Raw genomic sequence first — 8,044 nt, 5'->3', positions numbered from 1 at the left:
TACCTTTTTGCAAAAGTGTAAAGTGTTGTCTTAGTATGCGGGTGGTATATATTATATTTAGTGCAAAAGTAAATGTACATTGGGAATGTTACCTTTTTGCAATTAATAGTATTTCTGATCATCTCCTCTAGCTGCTGCCTACATATGTGACTCCGTTTTCTAGGGTAAGTAAAGGTAGACAGCACATCTGTAGTCAGAACAAAAAGCAGCACTTAGTCACACTGTCTTTTTTCAGGAAATATAATTCACTCATGACTTGGGTTGCTTATATGATCATGGTTTAACTGCAAAACAAAATATTTTCAGCTGAAAATGTACATGCATACTTGACACATCATGTGAGCAGGTAGCCATATTGGAATGGGCTGTCCTATGCTTCAAGTAAGACCACCGTTTTTCTTTTTTTCTACACAACATTTTGTATGATACCTACAACAAGGTTGCATAAAATGTGAAAAACCTTCTAAATATAATCAAGTGTTGTAGAGTTTAAAACCTGTTACGTTTCTGTCGCCCACCCAGGAGGATAATATTGCTGACAAAGGTATCAGCTTAGTGATTAACACACTCCTGATTTTTAAAGGTTTAGTGAACTTTAAGATGGTACTTAATGAAATATTTAGAATTGCAGTTAAAATATCTTCAGTCACAGCTCTGAGTGTACATGTTAGACTCTTTAGATTTCCATAAATTATCTTTTGAAACAAAGGCAAGCTACTATTTTGCATGCACAGCTAAAGGCATCTTACATAACATAAGAAAATCATGTTTATTCAGAAAACAATTTATATATAACTGCTGTATCAGAAATTACAAGACTGGTCAAAGACGCAAAAGGGAAACAGACCATCATAGAGGCTGGTCTTCTGAAGGCCATAAAATCAGACTAGCTATGGAGTTTACTGTGTGGGGGTGCAGATGCAAGGGCTAGGAAGACATGTGACCCTGGAATTAATATTCTGACTGTTTGCCTAGCCACTGCTTCTCTGCCTTTTCCGTGATATAAACATAACTTTGCTTTCACTTAATACACCTGATTGACCTATATTTATGTACAAGTGAAAAACACCAATTAATGAAATCTAGTGCCTCACTTGAAATGTACAGTTTATTAGCAGCACCATGCTATCTGAATTACATGACTGGCAAAACTGATCAGAACAGTCACAACAGTTATGAAACTGTTCCATGCATTTTTATTATTATTGTTATTTATTGATTGATTGATTGATTGTTTGCAGAAATCTTTTCTATGAGAATGTTGTTCTAAGGGTGGCAGGACACTGTTATGGGCTGCAAAACAATTATGTGGGCTTCTGCAATGGCTGGCTACCCCTGTGCAATTTGCAAACTTAATAATATTCAAGTAAAACGTTTGCATTTATTAGCTGTTTGTAGTCCTACAACATCTAACTTGTAGAGCCAATACTTAGGAGTAATGGAGGTTACATATGAAAACCCTGTGATTACTTTTGCATTCCATAAGGTATCTTGCAAGCCTTCAAATAATTCTTTGCAGAGCTGCTTTGCAAAAAAATGAATGAATAAATAAATAAATAAATAATGCTCCTGGGACAGCTTGCAAATGTTGTGGCTCTACTGATCTATACTTTAACCAACCATGTAATTTAGCTGAAATGGCACTGTTGCTAATCAGGATTTAACACACTACAGCTCCATGCATCTTAATAAGCTAATATAATATTTTAAAGTCAAGCATATTTTATCTTACTAACAAGAGAAATTGAATTGCATCAATGTGTAACTGATTTATAAATGATGTTATATATCATTTTTCATGAAATTGTGTATAAAAATGAATAAGCTATCCCTAATATTTGAGTTTTTATGTATATATAACTTCATACATGTATATTTTACTACTTAAAGCACTGACTACTGTTTTGCTGAAGGATTTTTTTGTCTTTATGAAATGAAAGTGTCTTCACAGCTGAACCGAAGTCATAATTTGCATCCGAATGAACTTGCTGGAGACAACCTGGAATCTTAGGTGTTCAGCTATGATTTTGCTGCTGGTCATTGTCCATTTTAGTGATTTACTATAAAGCTGTGGTGAAATCCTATTTCTGGATCTTACTAGCAAACTCATCCCTTGCTCTGTGAATGGATTTATTCCATTTATTTTGCATTTCGGGTTTCTGGCCAGCTGTAAAACGGAAATAAATGCACTTATACAAATAATTATTTATACAATATATAAATATATATTTAGATTTTTTTCAAAGCACAAGGATAAACAAAGACTCTTTTTATGCTTTCTGAGGATGTTAATGTTATAGACCTTTCTACACCAAGTTTAATAAATCCATAATGATATGGTACACTATTTCTGTGAATTTTTTCATTTTTATTTTTTGTCTAACCAGTACCTGATCAAACCAAGTTACTGGAGTGCATCTGTATAATTGTTTGTATATATACCTGGTTTTAATGTTATAAGTTTTAAATGTGATGTTTTAAGCCAATAAAAATTACCCATGATGCTGCTTTTTTTAATTTGCATCTCTGAAGAACTGATGTGTTTTTTAATACATAACTTGTTTCATAGCTTTTGCATTTCTGGTTAGTCTAATGAACAGAAGGGCATTTACCATCTTACTAAATATAATCAGATATTGCCTATATTATTAGTACACATTTGATAGAAGAAGCAGAGGTTCTGTTAACATTCTGACCACAGTTTTTAAAACAGACTGAATGAAGTGCCTCTAACTGCTTTTTATTTTTCATTTCAGTTTATAGATCCGTCATCAAGAAGACATGGTCAAAATGTCAGTATCAACTCTACTTTCAGTATCTATAATTACCAATTTATTTTGTTTTTATATTACAGCATTTCAGGTCCAAACCATAAAGTAACATTTTTTCAACTTTTTTTTGAAAAGGCAAGACTTGGAGGAAGCCAATAGGGGCAGATGCTTGAGGAAATTTTTTAAGGACATTCTTTGATACTTGGAATTAGGGCACACTTGCAAAGGTATGACTTCCAAGTATAAACATCTACTACAGAGTACCTCCTACCCTGAAATAGCTACCTCTTCAGTCCTGGCTTCAGATGTGGGGTCTGTCTGGGTCTCCCCCAGGCTACCAAACCCACATGCCTGCCTTCAAGGCTGACTACATGTAACTGCATGCACACAAGGTACTCCATTATCAGAATCATTCCTTATCAAGACATCGCAGGGATATCCTCAAACACACCTACTTGCTTGCTTCCTTTCCCTCCCTCCCAGTCAAGGTGAACCCTGTCCAAAGGCATTTGAAATGGGGTCTCTCCTAAAGCTCTGTCTAGCGTGGACTGTCCCAGCAAGTACTGCTCCTCTTTAACCACTGCAGGCTTCATAATGGTTATGTCATAGGCTGTGTCTCTCTTAGTAGTGGCCTATTTTCCATCCACTAAGATCAGATATAAACTCTGGTGAAAGTTTGGTAACCCTGTTGTCTCCAGACGACTTACCACTGGCATTCTGTTATTCCCACTTGTTGGCTCCCCCACCTTTTGTCTCCTGCCTTGTTTCTGTAGACATCTATGTGATATATGGCCCCACTAGTTACATTTACATCCTTTAACCCTTGATCCTGGCCATGTACCTGAACTAGTGGCTTCCCCTGTTATTGGTGGACTCTGTTGGGGTGGTTTAGACTGCCCACCATGGGTTCCCTTATATCCATGTGCAGCACTGAATATTTATTTTTATTTTTATTTATTTTACATTTGTTTACCGGGAAAGTCCGACTGAAACAAGCTCCATTTACAGCAGAGGCCTGGGGAGAAAAGCTCCATAACATAACAGTACAAATACAACAAATGACAAAAAAATGTATGTACAGAGAATAGCATATACAATCAGAGCTCCATGTCTTTATAAGACAACACATAATCCACGAATGACAGAAAATTTCTATACAGTGGCATATATACAATCAAGGAGATTTTTCATACCTTAGTTTGATTTGAGCAAGCTTGGTATATAGATAGCAAAACTTTGAACTCTGTATTGGTAGTACAAAGCATAAAAATGAAGGAATGGAATCTGGAAAATAATGCTATTTGGGAGATATGTCCCCTTCCTGTGCAGTGATGGTCTGCTTGCTAAGTATAGATCCCTTTTTCCCCAGCTCATCTGCAGAGTTACACACCCAGTAACCAGATTCTCATATCCTCAAGCAAAGTGATAAGGGCTTGTTCCCTCACCAAAAGGTCAGCCAGCCCTTCAAAGTGGTGACCTGTCACCCACTCACCCACCTATGAAAACAAGTGCTTGATTCAGCAGTATATTCACACACACTTTCATTTGCCTTGCTTAGAAACCTTTTTTCTGTTAGCTTCAGGTGTTAACTTAAAGCATTTTAGTAAATATTGATTTACTCTATCATAGTTTAAACAATTAATATCAGACAATTTAGAAACAGCAGTTACAGCTTTACCATGGAGTAAGGGGGATCAGGAAACCTAGCCAGAGCCTTTGGTCAACATTATATTGTTTACATACTCTGTCAAATATATGAATAAAACTATCAAAATTATCACTCTCTGTAAACTGTGGAAGAAATTTACTGACTTTATTGCTTCTGGGGTTCAGTTATTCCCTTCCCTATTATCTTCATGACCCTGGCAAAGAGTCAGCATCTCCCTCTCATGTTGATGTGGCTTCTCATTTTCTTCAGCCTCGAAACACTGCAGTCTTTCCGCTGATTCTAATTCCATCTGTTCTTTTCCTTAGCTTCACAAATGCCATAAACTCTCTGCTGATTCTAATTTAAATGTTTTGGCTCCAGTTCAAGTCACTTTAACTCCAGATGGATTTTTAAGTCCTCTGAGGAAAAGGTGAACTGCCCTGTTTCTGAGGGTTGCAAATTCCCATCACTGGACTGGCTATCCTTCAGGTTGCTGGTCTGAGCTCTGACTAAGGCTGAAATCATTTCCTCTTTAGTCAGGTTAGCATGCACCAGTCCTTTGGTTTCACACACCTTGGCCAATTGGTTCTTTGTCAGCTTACTATAATCCTCTGCTGGCATCTTTGCCTGCTTTCCCTAACTAAACTAACAAAAACTAAATAAAATTGTGATAATGAAACTTTAAATGGTTATCTTTTGGCTGCTGAGAATACACAAACCTTCACTTGACAACTGCCTAGAGGCTACAAAAGTTCAATTAATATCCCACACCACTGTTCACCAATATGTGACGTCCCCTCTCTGGGCTAGTAATCAAGGAGCCTGAATCCTCGCCACTAATACTATATAGGGATGTTCACATGAAAAAAAAATAGATACAGTCAGTATTTCCAGATGCAGCTCTCTGCATCAAGCACAGTTTCCCTTAACAGCACACAGGGTACACACTCAGTCTGGGGTCTGGATTTATTTCTCTCTCTCTCTCTCTCTCTCTCTCTCTCTCTCTCTCTCTCTCTCTCCAGGGACCTATTGAGACTCCCCATTGGTGCAGCTGTAGAGATGAGTCCTCAGCTGAGTGTCCAATCCAAGTCGTCCAGCACCCTCTCTGTGAAACCAGTGCTTTGTGTCCCTGCACCAACCAGCTGACACACACTTTTTGAGATTTGAATTTCACACACACATATACACCTAGGAAAGGCTGGCACAGATGTAATACGTATGCCCCCTTCTGCCCAGACTATAAGGTAGTTACACTGCCACCAGCTACTCTAAGGATAAGGGTACCCAATTATACTGAGTGAAATTAATATTAATACCAATGATAGTGTTTGATCATTGCAGTAAGGCTTTCAGGAGTGGCCTCAGAGTCATCAAATAGATATTAGTGCTGTCAAAGGTTAAATATTCTCTAAAGGACCAACCACAATGAAAAGTTTAAATATATTTAATAATAAATAATAAAAGAACATGAAAATACTAAATATCTATTTACAATAAACACCAGAGTTTCAGCATGGGAAATATTAAAATAACACAGCTGAATAGATTCACACAGATACCAGAAATCAGTACTTAACTAATCTCACTATATTTTCCTGACTAATCTAAATAATTACTATTCTCTAGTTCACTTACTAGAGCAATGCAAGATGAAATAGATGAGTGATCCTTCCATGTCAGATTACAAAAACAGACTGTTCTGAGACTTCAGTCTCATGTAGTATTAAAACATCATTTTTGCCCTGGATTACATATTGACATCACATACATCAGGTCATCTGACTTTGGTTCCCATACTACCCCCTTTACTAGAATCTGCCATGATTTAGCACATACGTGTCAATGATATAACCACATAGGGCTTTGCTAAGATCTGTTGCAATTTCTGGAAGTCATAAAACCATTTCAATACTTCCACCCTTCTAGGGTAACAATTAGTTGCCTGCTAGACACAATACAGCTGGATTCACAGTCCTTGTTTTCCCAGACATTTTGTCTCTGGCTGCAATCAGAACTGTAAGATACAATCTTTATGGCCTGCCCGGTAATTTAATTTCAAACTATTTTTCAAAGTTAGCTGGACTGAGATTGACCTTTTCTCTTCCAGTATCTTCTGCTACAATATATTAATGTCAATAGTTATAATACAGTCAGACATAGAAGTGTACTTCTTTTTCTGTCCAGCAGGACACAATCTTGGTACATTGTTTAACACAAGCAGCTTTACAAATACATTTTTAACACAGACTTCTGCACAAATCAGTTTGGTATACAAATGATACATAATTCCTTACAAAACACCAGCTAGCTATGCTGGCATATGTTACACATCCAGTACCTTACTTCTCCTGGAATAACTGGCAATACCTCACACCATAACAGGGCTATTCTTAAAACATTCTTAGGCGTATGGCCCCATACAGAGTAAGATGATTACATCTTATTTACAAGTCCTCCTGATATTTCAAGGGGTGAAGGAAACACTGTTAAAATGAGGCTGGCTGGGCTACTTGATGAAGCAGCAGCAGCCTTTCCCATTGGTTCAGGCTGTATCAGGTGACTGGTGCCAGAGGTAGGCTGAATCAAAAGTGAAAGAATTGTTGTACAGGAGATGAGACTTTGAGAGTGGATTACAGAGAAATCTTCTATTTTATTAAATAAATGTAGTACCCAGTTCACAATTGTTGTCAGACAGCTCTATCATAGGACGTTACTAGGCTATTGGCCCTGAGGCCCTTATAAGTATCCAAGAGTTTAGCCCATGTTTAGTCAAGTCAGCACCCAAAGCCTCTGTCCAGCAGGGACACAGGTGGCATCGCAGGGGTGTATTTTCTGTTTCCCATCCAGTTATCCAGGTTATGCTTAAAAAGGGATAATGAGGTACTCTACTTGACATGGAGAGGGCATCTATTCCACAGATGAGGGAGTCTCTGGGACACAAATCTGTCCCACCAACAAGTTCTATTAATATCACAGACCAGGTTGAGGTCACGCATATAGGTTACTCAAGTGGAGCTTGACTTGCGGATATGCAGCAGTCTCATCAATGCGGGGTCTGAGATTGCTTTGTATGCCAGACAGAGGTCACCTCTGGGGAGTCTGTATGAAACTGAGTAGAGGGACAGGGCTTTTAGCCTATCTGTGTAGGGTAGATGTTTGAGGCCCTGGATTCTCCTCATGAGGAATCTCTGTGGTCTCTCCTGCTGCTGCATGTGCTTTGCAAGGTACATGCCGAAGGGGGCATTGTACTCAATAATTGGTTTTATAAGGGAAAACTACAGGGATGTTATGACCTCTTTGTCCCTGGATGAGATACCCTTACTTACAAGGTGGGATATGTAGAAAGCTTTCCATACAATGGAAGCAACATGGTAGTCGAAAGTCAGGTTGCTATCAACCTGGCTGTCCAAATCCCTAACTACTGATTGCATACTTAGGACATTGTTATTAATGTAATAATATGTAGGGGCATCACTCTCCCTAAAGGGGATGATGCATTTTTTGGCATTCAGCTTGAGGCCATGTTGCTGACACCAGTCATTTGTTTGGGTGAGACCCTCTTGAAGGACATCCACATCACTTGGGGAATTGATGACCATGACCAGCTTGCAGTCATCTGCAAACT

The sequence above is a fragment of the Protopterus annectens genome, chromosome 12.part0, assembly GCF_019279795.1.
Source record: "Protopterus annectens isolate FY-2018-M chromosome 12.part0, PAN1.0, whole genome shotgun sequence".
Taxonomy (NCBI): Eukaryota; Metazoa; Chordata; order Ceratodontiformes; family Protopteridae; genus Protopterus; species Protopterus annectens.
This window is presented reverse-complemented; position numbering follows the sequence as displayed.